The sequence below is a fragment of the Protopterus annectens genome, chromosome 13.part0 (genome assembly GCF_019279795.1).
Source record: "Protopterus annectens isolate FY-2018-M chromosome 13.part0, PAN1.0, whole genome shotgun sequence".
Lineage (NCBI taxonomy): Eukaryota > Metazoa > Chordata > Ceratodontiformes > Protopteridae > Protopterus > Protopterus annectens.
In genome coordinates this window covers 255,680,881-255,702,514 of record NC_056747.1, presented here as the reverse complement: position 1 = coordinate 255,702,514, position 21,634 = coordinate 255,680,881, and the positions used below count along the sequence as shown (strand labels likewise).

Sequence of the window (21,634 nt, the reverse complement as noted above, 5' to 3'; positions counted from 1 at the left end):
GAATGCAATTGCAATAATGAAGCTAAACAATATCATACATGATGTAACCTGAAAGAAAAAAGAAACTCTTCAAACTGCAATATTACTGCTTTTATACAGAAGTGAAAAATCAATGGAATAGAACTGCATTTTTTTCCTCCATGTAATTTTGGCCTGCTGGTCATCAAGCCTCCTGCTATGGGTCTTAAAACCCATTCATTTTCCTAGCATTACTGAAATCATTTCAGCAATAAAGAAACATCCAGACTTGGAGCCCTCAGTACCAAAGAAGGCTAACCACTTCAACAAGATACACCTTCCCCAAAGTACTCCCCCTTCTAAGTAGATATCCTTAGGCATACTCGTATGGAATTTTATCTACTCAAAATATCTCTAAAGCTCCAGCACTTGGCCATTCTACCACCATAAGTGGAATTCAAGACCACAGACACCTGGCAGGAGGATTAATTCTTCTGCCACACTGAGGCTAAGAACAACTGATTACTTGCTTTGTGTGCCTTACTGCCACAGCCTTCAATGGTGGGGTAGGCCATAAAGTACCCATCTTTCCTCCCTGATTCGGAGGAGGAAATGGCTAATATAAAAGGTCTATTACAAAATAACTAAGGTAGGTTTTAGTGAAGCTTGTTCCACATCTGAGAAAGGAGATGCAGTGGACAGAATTATAACTCTTGGCATCTGTTTTAATGGGACTACCTGCCTTAGGATATCCTTTCATTTAAAACTTCCCAAATGATTCTGGAAGCCACCTGTAGGGAGGATTTTTTTTTCTGGTGAATTTCTGCATTATCCGAGAAGTCCTTCAAAGAAGTAGGAAGGGGCTCACTCTGTGCTGAAGGACTTGTATGCTACTTCCACTTTATATTCTAAGCCAGATCAATCTGTCTTTAGAAACACGACAGAATGATCTGCCAAGCATGAAAACCACAATCCATCATCCCCATATGAAGTTTAGTAGTAGACTTGACTACTTTTCTAGATGATGCCAAATTAAGGGGGCAGCTCTAACATTTTGTTACAGGCTCACAAAACCATTACTTGGAACAGGTGAAACTTTGATGGCATGGAAAAAGACTGTCCTGGAATTGCCTAATCCCTCCCAATTTTGCCCTACTATGAAACAGCAAAATGCGTCACACACATACCTCTCAACTGTACCAAATTTCTTGGTATTTACTGGTTTTGAGGTCAAAATAATGTGCTTCCACGAATTCCTGAGTGGCCTCTAATTCCCATTTTTTTTTTTTTTTTTTTGGAGTTTGCACTGATGTCATCACGTGCAGGGCATGCGCGATGATGAGTCAAACTGCCAGCCTTTTGGAATAGGGCTTGAACTGTGTTTGTTATGTTTACTTTTTTTTTTCAGTCGGACCCGTATATTCATTTAATGTTCGGAGCAGCACCAGCACATATAGAGCAGAGGAAGTGTACCTTACATAGTAAATACACTTTAATACAATTTTGGAGAGACACAAGTATTACATTTTAAGCATTTCTGTACCATATTACTACAGAGCAACTCTGTATTCAGGTTTTTAACTTGTTTAGAGTATATACATATATATATATATATATATATATATATATATATAATGCTTTCTTGATTTTTTGTAAACTGTTAATATAAGCTGTTTTATACGAAAGGTACTAATTTTGTTTCTCATATTCACCGTTTTGCCGTTATTAAACCATACATTTTATGTGCTATTTTTTTTTTTAATGTTTTAATGAATAATTTTAAGAATAGACACGGTGTAGTACAATATCTCGCTGGATTTGCTGCAGGCTGGTCTTCAGTTGTACTACAGACCCGCACAGAGGCACTAGACTAGAAGGCTTGAAATTATGGTAATCTGCAGTACTATCTGACTTCCTGGAGCATGTGGTGATGCAGTAGTAAGGCAGATATCGATGAAGGTTTTTTTTAAACTTGCCTGGCGCCAATATTACATGACTGTCTCGAATGCTAGCTCTTCTCACTTGAAGACATTTTGTGAACTCGCTATGCTTCTGTAGTTCTTATTCACTTGTTTATGTAACACCAGGCACTTAGAAAAAAAAAATTAAACAAGTTTCTCAAATGGTGCACTGTGGCAGAATGCAAGAGACATAGGAAGCTTTCCCCTGCTGTCTTCATTGAAAGTCAAACTTGTTGGGGCTGGTTTTCAAACAGCAGAGGATCTGCAAGATATCAGGTCAATGGAATTGAGTAAAGGTAAATAGGAGATACGTATCTGGTGTTTCTGCCTTTGTTGAGAGATCTTATAAGGAACAAACCAGTTAGCAAGTCTCCTTCTGGATGTTTTACGTAAAATGTTGTGTACGTCTTAGTAAAAAAAAGTTATGTACTCACCATAATGTTCCATCTGAGTTGTTGCTTTTCATCTGTCTTCAACCTGTGGGGACACGGATCCGACTCGGCTGCATTTTTCCAGCACTGGATCCGAGCTCCAAGCTCCTCCCCTACCCACAATGCCCCTGTCTCCTTCCCCCCTTCAGACAAGAGTTTGCTGCCCACCATAGCATCCCAACCTGACTCAATGCCTTACCCCTTGGCACAATAACCCAGACAGTATCATAAGAAATAACCAGTTAACCCAAAGAAAAGGCCATGTTTTTTCCAGCCAGACCACCACACAGCCCACATATGTCAAGGGGAAGGAGGGATGGCTGAAGACAAACAAAAAGCAACAACTCAGATGGAATGTTATGGTGAGTATAAAACTTCATTACCTGACATTGTTGTTTTCATTTGGTCTTCAACCTGTGGGACAGAGTCCCCAGCTACTAAAAACCCTGGGAGGCCCTCATGGAAGGATATTTTGTAACTTGGTGGAGCCAAAGGATGCCCTGCTTCTGGAGAGAAGATCCAATTTATAATGGGAAATGAACGTATGTGAAGACGCCCAGGTAGCCTCACAGCAAATGTCATCCAAGGAAACTCTGGACCAAAAGGCAGCTGAAGTAGCCATAGACCTAGTAGAATGCACCTTGACCTGGCAGAGATAATCCTTTTGTGGAATATGCCAAGAGTACACACAGAGATCCAACAAACAATGGTGACCTTTGATACAGGTTTCCCTGAAAAGAGCTTAGAGTAGGAAACGAAAAGTTGATCGGATTTGCAGAATGCCTTTGTTCTCTGAAAGTAAAATCGTAATTGTCTACGAACATCCAGCAGGTGCAATTTATACTCTCCCTTATTCTGAAAATTCAGAAAGAAGACAGGGAGATTGATAACTTGATTAATGTTCAATTCTGAGGCCAGTTTCGGCAGAATGGAAGGATTAGTGTGCAAAGATACACTGTCATTATGGAAAATCATGTAAGGAGGCTTAATTGATACTCTTTTAGCTGAAGTAATGGCAATCAAGAAGGCTGTCTTCCAAGACAGGAACTGCAGATCCACTGAAGCAGTAGATTCAAAGGGTGAAGAAACCAAGGCCTGAAGGACCAAAGTAAGGTCTCAAGGAGGCATAGGATCCTTGATTGGTGGCCTAAGAAGAAAGGTACCCTTCAGAAAAACTTTAGAGAGCTTAAAAGAGGCCAGAGAAGTTTAATTATCCCCTATGTGGAAGTTAGAAATAGCCACCAGCTGGATTTTAACTGTAGAAAAGCTGGTGCCCTGTTGAAAAATACCTGTCAGAAACTCTAAGATAACAGGAACTGGGGCAGTGAAGAGAACCAAACTCACCGAGAAGCCAAATCGAGAAATGTTTCCACTTATTTGAATAAACCTTCCTTGTGGAAGACCTATGAGCCGCTACCAAAATATTAACTGGAGAAGACAACCAGGGAGTCCTAATCATGGGAACTGGAGCAGCTATGCGGTGAGCTTCAGACTGGCCAGATCTGGATGTGGAATCCCTGAGGGATGAGAAACGAGATACAGAACCAGATCAAACGTCCAGGAAGGACACACTACATGAGACCACAGAGAAGTGAATCACACTTGGTGAGGCCAGAAGGGGGCAATAAGGATGACTGAGCTCCCCAACTGCTGCGCTTTCTGAATGAGCTTTGGAATCAGGGGAAGTGGAAAATAAGCATACAGAAGACCGGAGGGCCAAGCATGAACCAGGGAGTCTCTGAGGGACTCCCCCACGAGGGGGTTCAGTGCAAAGAACTCACTGCTCTTCGCATTGGAAGGAGAGGCAAAGAGATTGCAGCAAGGCTGACCCAACTTGACAAAGATCTGTTTCGCTACTGAAGGATTCAGAGACAACTCACAAGGCATCAGGATAGATCTGTTGAGCCTGTCTGATAGAATGTTGGACCTCCCGGAATGTGAGTTGCTACCAGAAAGCTGCTCGTGGAGATCACCCACTCCCACAATCTCATGACTTTGTGGCAAAGGGGATAAGACCTGGTTCCCCCCTGTTTGTTGATGTACCGGACCACAGACATATTGTCAGTCTGAATGGCAATTGCCCCTAGGGGAAGATGGGCATGAGGAGCTTGCAACGCCAATAGCACTACCCTTATCTCCAGGACATTGATATGCAACTGGGTCTCCGGGGAAGACCACGTGCCTTGAACTGTCCATCCCAAGCAATGCCCCCCACCAGAGTAGAGAGGTATCCATGGTCACCGTGGTCAGAGGAGAGAGAAGAATAAATGGGCGACCGTGAAAAGGGTCCGGGGACTGAATTCATGAGAGAAGAGGATCCCTGCAGGCCCGCGATAGACAAACAGAATAGGACAACAGTAGATCTAGAAATGGCCACTGGACCGCTAGAGTCAATTGGAGCACCCTCATATGTAACCAAGCTGTGGGTACGAGGGTGATCATGGCCGCCATGGATGCCAACGCCCTTAAAACAAATTCCACTGGGGGAGACAACTTGAAGAATGCATAAGACATGATGTCTGAGGGACTGAAGTCTGTCTGGTGTCAGGAAAGCCTTGGTCTGAACGGTATCTAACCAGGGTCCAATGAAATCCAGAACCTGAACTGGTTTTAACAGGGATTTGTTGAGATTTATGGTAATGCCCAACTGGTGGGCGGTTTGGATAAGTAAGTCCCTGGCTTGGCAGAGTCAATGCCTGGAGAGAGTGGAAAGGAGACAACTGTCCAGGGAGGGGAAGACCTGGAAGCCCTGCAGTCACAGGTGAGCCACCACCACCGCCCATCACTTTGGTGTACACCCTTGGTTGTTGTGGTGAGACCAAATGGTAGTACTCTGAACTGGTAATGATTGGTCCTCAGCAAGAAGCTGAGGAACCTCCGAGAGCATCTGTCCATTTTGATATGATAGTACGCATCCTGAAACTGAGCACATCCAGTCTCCTGCAGGAAAGACAAGATGGATTGGAGTGTGACCATCCGGAAATTTGTTTTGGCAATAAACACATTCAGGGTAGAGAGACCTAGAATCGGTTGAAAGTCCCCCGTCTTCTTTGGCACTAAAAAGAACCTGAAATAAATGCCTAATCCTAACTGGTCTGGATGACTAGTTTTTTGATCAACTTGGAAATTTGCAGTGCTGCATCCTCCCTTTGTGCGGGTGGGACATCTGGGAAATGTTTGAGAGATGGTCTAGCCCTAGCTTCCCTGTTAGATATTATACTGTTCTTAGTTTTTACTATATTTTCCATTGAATACCCCTTTTCCTTACGATGTTCATTTAACACATCAATTTCTTTGAGAAACTCATTATCTGTGCACAGCCAAGAAACTCTGTAACCGTGCCCTTGCAATTGTTTATGCCAGATTTGTTGATCATTTTTTGTTGTGAGCACAGGGCAGTGTTAAACTTTGTTGATTACCTGGAGAAAACTACAGATTTTCTTAGGTTTTCAGTAGAGTACAGCAATGAGACCATTGCCTTTTTACATGTCACATTAAATAAAAGTGTAACTGGTAAGATAAACACCACCTTGCAAAGGAAACGATGCTGGAGAAATCATTACTTGAATGCATGTTGTATGCATCCTAGGCATACTTTTCACAATATTATGCAAGGGGGCAAGGATACAGAGTTTCTCAGCTGTGCACAGATAATAATGACTTTCACAAAGAAATTAATGTGTTAAATGAACATTTTAAGGAAAAGGGGTATTTCAAAGGAAAATTTAGAAAAAACTAAGAACACTAATATCTAACAGGGAAGCTTGGGCCTGAACTATGGTTTCTGATAATAAAGAACAGCAGGGAGACAAGTTGAAGCCATCTAATAAGTATGATAAAAGACCCAAGGTAATGCTACGTTACAGTAACAATGTGTGTGGGATATGTGATATTATTAAGCAAAACTGGAAGATAGAATAGTTGTGTAAAATCTTACCATAACCATAGATGTCCTTCTCTTCCATGTTGCAGTATTCCTGGTGTGGGGATTTCCTGCCTTCAGGCGACTCGTACATTGGCTCCTATACAAAAGCTTCAGCTTGGCTGTTGCAGCTGCATGGGATGTCACACGTAGGGCCATAAACCAGGGACCTTAAATGTGACGTCAGCACGCACAATCCTCAGAACTTGAAGCCAAGCAAGTAAAGTAGATGGCCCAACAGGATAGGCTGCCAAAGGTGACATGTAAAAGGTACTGGGTCTCTTCCATAATGGAGAGAGGTATCAGGGAACAGTCAGACTGGTAGAGTCTGAGAGGGGGAATGGTGGGTGGGAAAGAATACTGCAACATGGAAGAGAAGGACATCTATGGTTATGTTAAGATTTTACACAACTATTCCATGTCCTTCTATTCCTATGTTGCAGTATTCTTGGTGTGGGAGAGTACCACAGCTTGTTTTGATGAAAGGGTGGCGGATGCAGAAGATGATTCCACACAGCCTTGTAGGATTGCCCTGGCAAATCTTGCGCGTGGTTTGGAGATTTGGTCCAATTTGTAATGTTTGGTGAAAGTGTGGATAGTAGACCATGTAGCTGCTTCCATAATGGAAGATGTGTCCATGCCTTTTTGGATGGCCTTGGAAGTGGCCACTGCTCTTGTGGAGTGCGCTTTAACCCCAACTGGAGGGTTTTCCATGGTGTGAGTAGCAGAAACAGATTGCCTTCCGAATCCAGGATGCAATGTTCTGCTTGGTGACTGCCTTGCCCAATGTCCTGGGGTGGAAAGATGCAAAGAGTTGTTTGGATTTCCTAATGTCTTCAGTCTTGTCCAGGTAAAATCTCAGTTGTCTGTGGACATCTAACATCTAGGGAGTAAAGTATCCTCTCTCCTTGGTTATTGGGAGAGGGGAAAAAATTGGGTAGGTGAATGAACTGATTTAGAGATAAGTCATTGACTACCTCGGGCATGAAGGAGGGTTAGAGTTCTCAGTGTGACCCTGTCCCTATGAAAAATGGTGCAAAGGTGAGCATGCCATTAAGGCTTGTAGCTCAGAAACCCTTCTGGCAGAGGTAATAGCCACTAACAGTATTGTTTTCAAGTACAAAACTGTAGAGGCTGTATTGGCTGGTTCGAAGGGGAGCTGGGTGAGTTTTCAGGATGAAGTTCAGGTCCCATGTGGGAGGATAAGCTTCTTGGGTGGTCTGATATGTAAGACCCCTTTAAGGAAGAGTTTCACATGTAGCCTGGCTAACAAGGGAGGATCTAAAGGTGCGTGGGCTAATAATGCAGAGGTGCACCTTCACTGATGAATAGGAAAGTTCACCCTTTATAAGTTACATGAGAGAACAAGGGGGGTGTCAGCCTCGTAAGGATCCTTTCCCTGTCCCAGACACCACTGAGTAAATCTTTTCCATTTAGCAAGATATGATTTTCTAGTAGTGGGTTTCCTGGCCTCCGTCAGGACTGATAGCATGTCCTCTGAGTAGTGGTGTCTGAATGGGGTTAGTAATTTATCACCCACAGAGTCAGGGATAGCATTTGCAAGTGTGGGTGTAAGAGATTTGCTTTGCCTTGTGTCAGAAGGTCCATCTTGTGGGATAACTTGCAGTGATTGCCCTTGGCTAAATTGTGTAGAAAGGAGAACCAGTGCTGCCTTGGCCAGTAAAGTCACTAGCAAGATTTTGTTTTGCCCTTCCTGATTTTCAGAAGGACTTTCTGAATCAGAGAGAAGGGGAAGGCGTGGATCTTCCCCCAGGTGAAACTGAAGGTGTCTACTCTCCAGGCTTGGGGGTAAGTCTTTGTGCAGAGGTCTGCTGCTGCCTGTTCTGGGGAGGCAAACAGGTCTATTTGTGGAGTGCCCCACTGGTGGACTATGTCTAGGAAGACCCGTCCTGTCCAGCATCCATTACGTGTTGTGGAGGATGTTCTGCTCAGGATGTCTGCTTGCTTGTTGTCCTGAGAAGGGATGTAACTGAAACGAAGGGATAGGTTGTGTTGGGATGCTAGGTCCCTAATTAGGAGGGCTAGCCTGCACAATTGGTATTCCTTGGAATCTCCCTGTTTGTTGATGTACCACATTACAATGGTATTGTCCGTCACTATCAGAAGGGGATCTGGTAGCAGTAGGGGTATGAAGGTCTGTAGAGCTAAAAGAACTGCTGTCATCTCCCTTACATTGATGCGTTTGGTTTTCATGGGAGGCTGCCACTGAGCTTGGACTTTAAGATTGCAAGGCGGCTCCCCAACTTGAGTCTGAGGCATCCTGCAACCGCTATTTCTCGTGGGTTGAGGGGTGCAGTGGAAGTCCCAGGTTTAGTTGTACTTGCTGGATCCACCAAAAGATTTTTCTTCTTTAAACAGGGAAGAAAGGGATCACTTGTTCCAAGTGACTCTGGTGTTGTGACCAGATATTTTTGAGGTACCAATGCAGTTTTCACATATGCATTCTGGCCAATGGCAGCATGGGAAAGGTAGCTGCCATAATCCCAGGAGTTAAGGAATTGCTTGCAGTGACTGTCTGGGGCGCAAGACTTCCTGGAAGTGTGAAGTTGAGACAGAACCTTGTCCTGTGGGAGAAAAGGCTTTCATTCGTTTGTACTGATTCTGCAACCTAGGAATATCTTGTCCCTGCTGTCTGGGTTTCAGGAGGACTTCTTGAGGTTTGGGGTGAACCCTGCACTTTGTCCTTAGTAGAGACACAGTGAAGTGAAGATGTCTTAAGAGAATCTTCTGACTGTGCTGGGATAAGGATGTCATCCAGATATAAGTAAATCTGGATTCCTTGGTCTGCAAAGGCAATGGCCAGAGCTAGGCACTTTGTAAACACTCTTGGGGTGGATAAGCCAAAGAGGCAGGGCTGTAAATTGAAGTGTAAGGATGGGCCAGGAAACACATGAAGCGTCTGTGTGGCCCTGATGGGAATGTGCAGGTAAGCATCTTTTAGGTCCAAGGTGACCATGAAAAGCATTTGAGTGTATGAGGGTAAGAGTGGGAAGTGACAGCATTCTGAAGGATGGTACCTGCAGGTAAAGGTTTAGGAAGGAGAGATCCAAAAAATGGGTCTCAGGGATCATCCTTCGGACCAAGGACAGATGGGAATAGAATCCATTTCCTTCTTGTCCCTGTTAGGAACAAACTCTATTGTGCCTTGTTGTTGTGGGTCTGATAAAATTTGTGGTAATGAGATGGCATTTATTTTGGGGGATGCCCTTCCAGAGGTGTTTCAGGATAGAAGTATCCTTTTGAATAATGGTTTAATACCCATTGGTCTGTGGTAATTTTCTGCCAGAAGGGGAGACAGTGGGTAAGGTGAGCTGAGAGGGGCAGATGAGCAAGGCATGCATTACTAGGACTTCCCCTGTCCTGAAAGGGTTGTCTAGGATGAGGAGGAGGTGGGCTAGTTGGATGGAATGTCTTCTAGTTCTTCTTCTGGGTCTGGAAGAGAAGAGGCAGCAGAATGGGTTCGCCTAACAAAAGATGGTCTTAGCAGGTAGTTTCTGTAAAACTTTGGTATAGTGGATACCAGGAGATGCTTAATATCCTGTAATTCTTTACTTTTCTTGCAGATTCTTAAATAAGTCTGCAGATTGTTTTCAAGAGGAAGTTGTGATGGGGGCATCAAAGACTTTTTTTTTTTTGGACTTGGAAGTCCTCTGGCAGATTCTGTGGTCTAGCCAGAATGTCTCTTTAGGACAGATGCTGATGCTGCAGAGCGAGCAGAGGCTTCTGCAACGTGTAACTGCATCTTATAGTGTAATTGGGCATCCAGGTGCACGGCGGCAGGCGGCGGCAGCAGCCTAGGCATCTTAGCCTTCTTTCACTTCTTTTCAGGTTCTTAGGTGTCACTCCAAAGCAGGATCCATCCTGAGAGCCAGCCGTTTGAGGCGTTAGTTTTCTAAGTAAAATTTAAGGCTGCCAGATGGCTATGTAAGGTCTTGGAAGCACAAAAGATTTACAAATAGGGCAGGCATTATGATGCTCCCGGCCTAAGCAGAAGCGCATTTGTCATGGGCATCCTTATGAGGAATTTGGCACCGCATTTGCACTTTCCTTTTCCTGACATCAGCTGAAGCTACAACAACCAAGCCCTAAGCGTCTTCGAAGATCGGTAAAATTAGAAATGCAAAAAACCCAACAGATTACTTATCTATAATCGATCCGGCGTCTGGAAGCGATAAATGCGATGCAAAAGTGGAACCTGCGGCTGAAAAGTTCTGAGGATTGTCGCGTGCAGTCATCACATTTAAAGCCCCTGGTTTTATAACCCTACGTGACCTCGCATGAAAAAGCAGATGCAACAGCCAAGCTGAAGCTTTTGTATAGGAGCTGACACCTACAAGTAAGCCTGAAGGCGGAAATCCCACCAGGAATACTGCAACATAGGAATAGAGGACATACTAAGTGACAATCATTTGAAGGATGTATTTTACATGAAACCCAGATTTACCTTCAAGCGAATAATAATATAAAAGACATGTTATGCATAGAACCTGGTTTAAAAATAAGGCAATGGCTAACAGTGTTTCCTCTGCACATATGAGAACAGGGACTTTTCCTGTAGGCACTGCAAAGTATGTTCAAATGTGAATGGCTTAAATTATTTTATACCTCCTGTTACAAACAAAAAATGCATATTTGAGTTTTATGCCGATTGCCATACAGAGAATGTAGTTTACTTTGCATCAAGTCATGTCTGAGCTTTTATATTGGAAAAACTAATTGTAAGTTAAAAACAAGGATATTGCACCATTTGTCATCTATTAGACAGAAGGATAAGCATAATGCATTGCACCAGCATGTTTCCAGCTTTCAGATCATACATTTGATTTTATGGTTCTGCATGTTACAGGATGAAAAAAAAAGGGAGGTGGACATTGTCAATGATACAAGTCACATGAGTTAAGATGGATCATATAGTTGGCTGCTGGCAACCCACCTGGGTTAAATAGTTCTGTACCTTTAAAACCAGCCTTAAAGAAAAGACGGGTCAAGTATAGAAAGTAATTGGTTGCTTTTAGAAATGTTTTAACATTTAAAGACTATCATAATTATGTGAAGTTTGTCAGATGAAGGGATGATTCCGGCCAGTTTGGACGCTAGTTTGTTTTTGGTTTGGTTCTTACAAGAGGTTAGGAGAGAGTCCTTAAGGGAAGCTAAGGAGACTGGTGTTTGACAGACTGGAAAGGGAAGGACAGAAGTGGGGGAAGGCCAGAAGCAGACAACACAGATCTATCATTATGGTAAGTACATAACTTTCATATCTGATCCCTCTTAGCTTCCCTTCACTCAATGAGCCAGGACAGACTCCCAGCTGCTTAGTTCTTACGGTGGCCTCATGATAGGATGTTTACAGAGGGCAGGCTGAATCAAAATGCAGCCTTATTCTTGGGAGAGCAAATCCAGTATGGAAATGAGAAATTAGCGTGTGAACCTTAATGGACCAGAGTGGCAGCAGCATAAATATAAATGGAAGCCTCAAAAAGAAAGATGAAGTTGAGACAGACCTAGCTGAATGAGCTTGGACTGGTATACACAATCTAAAGCCTTCTTTGCAAACATGACAGAAAAAGTCAGATAACCATCTAGCTAAAAATCATTTTGAAACTCATTGGCCACCCTAAGCCTTTGAAAGGTGGTAAATAGCTAAGCTGCCTTGTAAAGAGGTGAAAGCGGAGTTGACACTGCACATCCAGCAAGTGAAGCATATATTCTCCTTAATTGGAGAAATTTGGAAAGAAACCTGGCAGGTTGATACAACTGGTTCAGAATATCTTGGGGATAAAAGGTGATTTGGTTTTGCAGGGATATCCTCCCTTGAGAAAAATAATATAAGGAGACTTCCATGACAAGGCCTGCATCGGTGACATGCTTAGAGTTGAAGTTAATGCATCCAGAAAAAGTGTTTTCCAAGTTAAGAATTTGATGTCCTCCCTAGCAACAAGATCAATGGGTGGTTAAATCTTTTTATTTTATTTTTTTTTAAAACACTTTTATTGAAATACCACTTGTGATATAACCAAATTTAAATGTATATAAAAGCAATCAAAAAGCATATTAAGTTCACGTTTACAAACATATTCCACATAGATAACTATATATCATATAACCTAAGCAACATTGCATAAATTATTCAATTTCTGCCCCCCCCCCCTTAAACAATAAACATATTTAATAAACAACCACTTATAACACAGGCAATCCATATGAAAGCATTTTACATCACAAACCATACTGACACATTCCCAGTTGCAAACATTATACATCACTTATAATCTACCCACTCATTTTCAGTCAAACATTGCACAGCTCTAAGTTCTGCCTTCTTTTAAACCCTCATTCCTCCTCTGTATGTACCGTTCCACAATTCCCATTTTTTCCTATGTAGTTTACTCCTACCCTCTGCTCTCAGTTCTGCATGTTTTTCTCTTTTACTATATTCACTACTTCTAATACAGTCAGTTTAGATTTTGATTTCCATTTTCTAGTGACTGCAGTTTTGGCAGCCACCATAATTAGACACAGAGTCCTTACCATGTCTAGACAATTCGATTCTGTATCGTAGCTCAGAAAAATCATCTCCTTGTCACACCAATCTGCCCTTCCAGCAGCATCTCAGACAGTGCATCCCACATGGAATCCTAAACTCCACCAACTCACGGCGGCTCCCAGTTCCCAATTACCTCTTTCTTCCCTGTCACACCTCCAACATTTGCTGTCTACCTGAGGAAAAATTCTCTGGCGTCTGCTTAGGGTACAAGAATATCTATGTAAACATTTCCAAGCAAAAATCCTAAATCTTCTAAATTTTGTTGCACATTTGGGGGACATACATATATCCTCTCATTCTTTATGAATTACTTATCCCATTTCTCTTCCTGACAATCCTTTCTAATCTCCTCCGACCTGTGGATTCTTACAGTTATCATACCAATATTTTATATGCACTACTAATTTTTTCTTTTTAATGGCAGCTTCTGCTCTAGATTCTACTAAAACTCTACCAGTGCTGGCCTTTCATTTAGGACTCCTTATTTCTTTCTCTTTATCTATACTCTATCAATCCTTGATAGGGAAGACAGTTCTAACCTGCAGTCCAAATAAATTCTTAGCATCTTCCATTCAATCTTTCCCTCTCTAGTTATTTGCTCCCAGTACCTTGGTTCCTTTGCCAGTTTCTCCAATAAATTCTAACCCCTCCTGCCTGTCTATATCCCTAATTTCAGTAAACCCTATAGGCAGAGATCTACCCGTGTTGGCTTAGTTCTTGAATACTTTCTGCTACTTTACAGATATAATATTCTGTATGATTGCGGACATTCTCCTTAAAGGTCTGCATCTAAAATCCCAGTCTCTCCTTGTTTCTTGAGCTACTCCTCCCCGTTTAATCATCATCCTTTCCACTTTGAATTACAGATTTCTGCTTATACTATATAGGGATCTTAACTGTGTAGCTCTGAAATACCCCTTCAAATCATGTAATACCAATCTGCCCTGTTCTACTGGAAGAATCAGCTTATCTCACATGACTCTTGCCGTCTTTCTCTCCCAGATCAAGTCCTTCAGCTCTCTATTAATTCTAAACTTCTCCTCTGGTTGATAAAATTTACCTCACCTGTGCATAAGACTAATGGGACTAAAAACAGTTTAACTGCTTGAATCTTTCTATCCATATAACAAAGCTACCATTTTCTGAGTTTTTGTATAATCTTTTTTTTTTTTGGGGGCAAAAAAGATTAAATTTGACTTTCACAAAGAAATTAATGTGTTAAATGAACATTTTAAGGAAAAGGGGTATTCAAAGGAAAATTTAGAAAAAACTAAGAACACTAATATCTAACAGGGAAGCTAGGGCTAGACCATGGTTTTCTGATAATAAAGAACAGCAGGGAGACAAGTTGAAGCCATCTAATAAGTATGATAAAAGACCCAAGGTAATGCTACGTTACAGTAACAATGTGTGTGGGATATGTGATATTATTAAGCAAAACTGGAAGATAGAATAGTTGTGTAAAATCTTACCATAACCATAGATGTCCTTCTCTTCCATGTTGCAGTATTCCTGGTGTGGGGATTTCCTGCCTTCAGGCGACTCGTACATTGGCTCCTATACAAAAGCTTCAGCTTGGCTGTTGCAGCTGCATGGGATGTCACACGTAGGGCCATAAACCAGGGACCTTAAATGTGACGTCAGCACGCACAATCCTCAGAAAGTACAGTTTTGTACCTACCATAAATGTAGATGTTCGAGGATCCACATTGCTGCAGTCCTAACTATTGGGTAGTCCGCTGTCCAGTCGCCAATACCAAAGTATATGGCTGACGGTCAGGGCGCATTAGACTGACGTCAGTACGTCAGGGTACTAATGCGCATGACCGACGCCATATCGTCAGTCTTTTCTTGCCCCAGATGTCAGAAGACCCTGAAAAGATAAGGCCAAAACCAAAAACTCCCAACATATCTGCATCAAAATATATATATATATATATAAAATATACAAAATTAGCAAAATATAACCTCACCTACACAACCACCCCTAAACACAGAGGGGAAGGAGGGAGGGTAAATTGACTGCAGCAATGTGGATCCTCGAACATCTACATTTATGGTAGGTACAAAACTGTACTATGTTCTTCATTCCACATTGCTGCAGTCCTAACTATTGGGTAGAATCCCAAAGCAGAGGTAAGGGAGGCTGGCAAATCATAAGGAAGCAGGAGCTGATAACATGCCTTGCAAAATAGCTGTGGCAAAACCAGCCCTAGACTTAGAGTAGAGAGGAAGGTGGTAATGCTTAGAGAAAGTATGCACTGAACTCCAAGTAGCTGCCTCCAAAATATCCTTAGTTGCCACTCCTTAAAAAGCTGTTGAAGTGGCAGTAGCCCTAGTGGAATGAGGCCTAATCCCAGCTGGAATCTCCTTGCCATGATGGGAATAACAAAATGCAATGCAAAACCCAATCCACCTAGAAATAGTTTGTTTTGATACAGGCTTGCCCTGAGAACTCAAAGCAAAAGAAACAAACAACTGCTGAGACTGCCTAAAATCCTTAGTCCTGCTCAAATAATAACGCAATTGCCTGTGTACATCTAAAGTGTGCAAAATCTTTTCCCCTTTATTTTGGGGATCTGCATAAAAGTAGGCAAATGAATAGTTTGGTTTAAAGCCACACTAGAAACCACTTTAGGCATAAAGGAAGGATTAGTAATAATGATACCCTATCCTTATGAAAAATCAAAAGGCTCAACCGCCATAAGGGCCTGTAACTCAGAAACCCTTCTTGCAGAAGTAATGGCCAACAAAAAGCAGTCTTCCATGACAAGTATTTCAGTTCAGCAGTAGCTGCAGGCTCAAAAGGTTGTAGAGTAAGTTTCTCCAACACAAAATTGAGATCCCAAGCAGGAGTAGGAGCTCTACGTGGGGGTCTTATATTCTTTGCCCCTCTAAGAAATTGCTTGAACAAAGGATGTGAAAACAATGGTGGGTCACAATCATAGTGAGCTGAAATTGCTGCAGCATGAATCTTAATGGAAGAGAAAGACAAACCTTTGTCCAATAACTCAGTAAGATATTGAAGAGCCACACTCAAATTAGGCTCTGAAATCTCCAAATTCTTTGCTGCAGTCCAAAATAAAAATCTCTTCCATTTTTCTGCGACACTTTCCTTGTACTAGGTCTTCTGGCTTCCATAATCACATTTAAAACTTGTTGAGGAAGTTGAGACCTGCTGTCTTTCAAAACAGAATATGCCAGGCTGTTAGATGAAGAGAGTGAAGCTTGACATTGAGCAGACGACCGTCCTTCTGAGACAACAGATGTGGAATCAAGGGTAAAGGCCATGGAGGCTTCTTTACCAGATTCCTCAGTAATGGGTACCAATGCTGCCGAGGCCAATCTGGAGCTATTAAAATCATCCTTGGCTTGTCTTGTCTGACCTTTAGAAGCACCTTTGGAAGAAGAGGCAGAGGTGGAAACGCATACACATGAAGATTTTTCCAACTGAAAGAAAGAGCATCCACTTTCCAAGCTGTGTGATGAAACCTCTTTGTGCAAAACTTTGGCAGCTGGTGGTTCAGTGGAGAAGCGAACAGATCTATGTCTGGAGTTCCCCAGGACACTGTCAACTTTGAAATACATGAAGATCCAGTTTCCACTCGTGGGGATCCATGATTTGTCTGCTTAACACATCTGCTAAGGAGTTCTGTGCTCCGGCAGAAACCTTGCCTGAAGAGTTAGTTGCAAGCTTAGCGCAGTCTCCCATAAAATCATTGCTTGCCTGCATAATGGGTAAGAATGTGTTCCCCCTTGTTTGTTGATGTACCACATGACAGTTGTGTTGTCTGTTAGAATCAACACCTGCCCTGGAAGAAGTAACTCCTTGAAAGCCATTAATGCAAACTGGACTGCTAACATCTCCTTCATGTTGATATGTAGATGCTGTAGTCTGGCAGGCCACTTGTCTTGTATCCACTTTCCATTTAGATGAGCTCCCAAGCAATGTCTGAGGCATCTGTCGTGAGAATCTGACTCGCCTCTGGCCGGGTCACAGAGAGTCCCTTGTTTAGGTGACATTCCTGAGCCCACCACAGAAATTCCTTTTGAATGCAAGGTATTATTTGAATGACAGTGTCCAAATCCTGGCAGTGCTGTGTCCATAGATTTTTGAGATACCATTGTAGCTTCCTCATATGCAGTTTGGCATTGGGAAGCACCAGAATACAAGATGCCATGAACCCTAAGGCTTGAAGGACTGTCCTTGCAGTCAGCCCGGACTGAAGAGATAGTTGATGGAAGTAACTGGAAAGATTCTTTTGTTTGTCCGGGGTTAAAAAGGCCATCTGGGCTGCTGTATTCAGTCTCACACCCAGAAAGCACATGTCTTGAGAGGGTACTAGACTGGACTTTATTTCGCTCACAGTATACCCAACGCATCTTAGCACTGCTATGACATATTCCAAATGCTGCAGAAGGTCTTCCTTTTCTTGAGCCAGAATCAGGCAATCGCCCAAGTAAGGATAGATTTGAATTCCTTTTAGCCTGAAGTAAGCAACCACTGGAGCCAGAACCTTTGTGAATACTCTGGGCAGTAGATAAGCCAAAGGGCAATGCAGAGAACTGATAATGAGAATTTCCAGCTCGAAAAGGCAGATACTTTCTGCAACTTAGTCTTATAGGCACATGAAGGTAAGCTTCCTTGAGATCTAAAGTTACCATCCAGTGATCCTTGCCCAGCAGAGGTAAAAGCTGTTGTAACGTCAACATTTTGAACTTGGGAATGTCCAGATAAGTGTTGAGGATAGATAAATCCAAAATTGGTCTCCACGTGTTCCCCTTCTTGGTACTAGGAACAGGCGAGAATAAAATCCTAGGCCCCTTTCTGGCACAGGAACCGCTGAATGGCCCCTATTTGGAGTAACTGAGAAATTTGCTTGTGAGCCTCTTGTCTTTGTAGAGGAGGAATGTCTGGCATGCCTTTGAAAGGAGGCAAGGTATGGAAATAAAACCTGTAACCGTGATGAATGATATCCAGAACCCATTTGTCTTGGGTAATTAAATCCCAATTTTCTTTGAAAAGAGACAGTCTTCCTCCTAGAGGTGCCGCCAGGCAGAAGGCACTGGCAGCTGAAAAGGCAGGTCATTGGGTCTGCTTACGAAAGGACTGACCCCTGCCCTCACCAGAAGTCTGAGCAGGTGAACTCCCTGTCCTAGGCCTAAAAGCACCTTGAGCTCTGCCCCTACCACGGCTAGACCTACCCCTAGGCTGGGAATCATAAGCAGGATAAGTCCATCCCTTAGCAGGCCAATTTCTACTAAACTTGGAGGCTGCACCTGCAAAAATCCTTAACAGTTTGCATAGACTTAGCCTTGTCCTCCATCTTCTTTAAAACTGCCTCCACAGGCTAACCAAACAACACATCAGACTGTAAAGGACCGTCCAAAATCCTTGTCTTAACATGCTCAGCTAAGTTCTGATCTCTCAACCAGGCGTGCCTCACGAAGAACAGAACCAGTGGCAGCCACCCTGGAGGAGGCCTGCACAGCATCAAAACCACATTGCAGGGAATGTTTACCCACTTGTTCAGACACATGAACTAAATCCTGCAACTCTTTACACTCAATACCTTCTGCCAGAGCATCCACCTTAGATTTCAACTGTGAAAGAAGAAAATTCTGATATTTTAACATGTGAAACTGACAATTCAACCTCATGGCTAAAGTGGAAGAAGTATACACTTTCTTTCCCCATCTATCCAAAGCCCTTGCCTCTTTATCAGGAGGGACAGGATTTTAACAACTGAGGCCTTCACACCTTTAGGCCCCTGAGAGACAGTTTCCGGTCTGCCCTAGGACTCTTAAAAGATACTTATGAGCTTCAGGCACCCTATAATACCTATCCGGTTTAACTGGGGCAGGAGGCAAAGAATCAGGATTCAGGGAAGCATCTGCAAAACATCTTCCACCACATTCAAAACAGGAGGTATAGCTAAAGGCCTGTGCTGGGGTAAAACAAGAATTCCTAAGCCTTTTCCTGGAATCAGAGAAATCTTGACCTTCCCATTTAAAATGCTCCTCATGGAATGCAGAGTCTCTGAAAATGAAAAATCCTCAGGAGGGAAGCTGAAGGAGTAGAATCATCCACATCAGAATCAGAATAAGGAGGGTACTCCTGCAAGTCTTCAGCCGAAGACTCAGAAGCCTCCGAGCATTGCTCAAAACTCTCAAACTCAGATTCCACCCTAGGCCTCTTATCAGGAGGGGGCATAGAACCTCTTATCATAGTAATCAAATCCTCTGCCATTTTAAGCATATGTTTCTTAGGCAGAGACCCTGAAGTACTCAGGAGAAACCCCACTGAAGCAAAACTCGCCTGCCCTCAAAGAAGCCTTGGAAACAGAAGGGGAGGCTCTGACCACCTTAGGAAGAGAGGGAAGAACAGCCACCTGAGAAGCCCCCTCAGTTTGGCCTACTTCCTGAGAGGATACATCCTGTAACAGTAAAGTCTCTCCCTGAGACTCCAAAGAAACACCTGGCAAAACCTCCGCTCCACTGAGCTCTAAAGAACCGACGTCTGGGACTGTCGGTTCCTCCACTCTAGGCTTTGCTGTTTTGTCCTTGCGTTTTTAGCCGGCGTCGGAGCATCCAACGGCATTTTATAATTACAACGCTTCCCAAACACTAACCTGGCACAGTCTAACCTTCTCTTAATAGTGCGTTTGTTAAATCTAGCACAAGAGCGGCATCCAACAACGTCGTGCTCAGGCCCTAAACAAGGTATACACAAAGTATGGTAATCCCTATGAGGTATCTGTTTCCCACAAGAAATACAGTTATTCACTTTTTCTGACATCCGGTTAAATACTGAGGCAAGAAAAAACCAAAATATTCCCCAACGGGGTACTTAGCTAACTTTGATTCGGTCTGAAACTCTGGCTTCAGAAACTTTCAGAACGCCAACCTGCACTCGCAAAATTGCTTCTGCATCGGACCATGCGGCAAAAAAGACTGACGATATGGCGCCGGTCATGCGATAGTACCCTGACGCACTGACGCTGTCTAATGCGCCCTGACCGACGTCAGCCATATACTTTGGTATTCGGGCCGACTGGACAGCGGACTACCCAATAGTTAGGACTGCAGCAATGTGGAATGAAGAACATCTTGAAGCCAAGCAAGTAAAGTAGATGGCCCAACAGGATAGGCTGCCAAAGGTGACATGTAAAAGGTACTGGGTCTCTTCCATAATGGAGAGAGGTATCAGGGAACAGTCAGACTGGTAGAGTCTGAGAGGGGGAATGGTGGGTGGGAAAGAATACTGCAACATGGAAGAGAAGGACATCTATGGTTATGTTAAGATTTTACACAACTATTCCATGTCCTTCTATTCCTATGTTGCAGTATTCTTGGTGTGGGAGAGTACCACAGCTTGTTTTGATGAAAGGGTGGCGGATGCAGAAGATGATTCCACACAGCCTTGTAGGATTGCCCTGGCAAATCTTGCGCGTGGTTTGGAGATTTGGTCCAATTTGTAATGTTTGGTGAAAGTGTGGATAGTAGACCATGTAGCTGCTTCCATAATGGAAGATGTGTCCATGCCTTTTTGGATGGCCTTGGAAGTGGCCACTGCTCTTGTGGAGTGCGCCTTAACCCCAACTGGAGGGTTTTTTCCATGGTGTGAGTAGCAGAAACAGATTGCCTTCCGAATCCAGGATGCAATGTTCTGCTTGGTGACTGCCTTGCCCAATGTCCTGGGGTGGAAAGATGCAAAGAGTTGTTTGGATTTCCTAATGTCTTCAGTCTTGTCCAGGTAAAATCTCAGTTGTCTGTGGACATCTAACATCTAGGGAGTAAAGTATCCTCTCTCCTTGGTTATTGGGAGAGGGGAAAAAATTGGGTAGGTGAATGAACTGATTTAGAGATAAGTCATTGACTACCTCGGGCATGAAGGAGGGGTTAGAGTTCTCAGTGTGACCCTGTCCCTATGAAAAATGGTGCAAGGTGAGCATGCCATTAAGGCTTGTAGCTCAGAAACCCTTCTGGCAGAGGTAATAGCCACTAACAGTATTGTTTTCCAAGTACAAAACTGTAGAGAGGCTGTATTAGCTGGTTCGAAGGGGAGCTGGGTGAGTTTTTCCAGGATGAAGTTCAGGTCCCATGTAGGAGGGATAAGCTTCTTAGGTGGTCTGATATGTAAGACCCCTTTAAGGAAGAGTTTCACATGTAGCCTGGCTAACAAGGGAGGATCTAAAGGTACGTAGGCTAATAATGCGAAGAGGTGCACCTTCACTGATGAATAGGAAAGTTCACCCTTTATAAGTTATATGAGAGAACAAGGGGGGTGTCAGCCTCGTAAGGATCCTTTCCCTGTCCCAGACACCACTGAGTAAATCTTTTCCATTTAGCAAGATATGATTTTCTAGTAGTGGGTTTCCTGGCCTCCGTCAGGACTGATAGCATGTCCTCTGAGTAGTGGTGTCTGAATGGGGTTAGTAATTTATCACCCACAGAGTCAGGGATAGCATTTGCAAGTGTGGGTGTAAGAGATTTGCTTTGCCTTGTGTCAGAAGGTCCATCTTGTGGGATAACTTGCAGTGATTGCCCTTGGCTAAATTGTGTAGAAAGGAGAACCAGTGCTGCCTTGGCCAGTAGGGAGTCACTAGCAAGATTTTTGTTTTGCCCTTCCTGATTTTCAGAAGGACTTTCTGAATCAGAGAGAAGGGGGGAAGGCGTACAGGATCTTCCCCTCCCAGGTGAAACTGAAGGTGTCTACTCTCCAGGCTTGGGGGGTAAGTCTTTGTGCAGAAGGTCTGCTGCTGCCTGTTCTGGGGGGAGGCAAACAGGTCTATTT

The 21,634-nt window shown here is 43.2% G+C and overlaps 1 protein-coding gene across 1 annotated transcript in view; it reads right to left on the bottom strand.

Moving 5' to 3' along the window:
- SBNO2 (strawberry notch homolog 2) overlaps positions 1-21,634 on the bottom strand; it is a 2,660,605-nt gene that overhangs the window by 938,471 nt on the left and 1,700,500 nt on the right. The gene's annotated exons all lie outside the window — the stretch shown is intronic.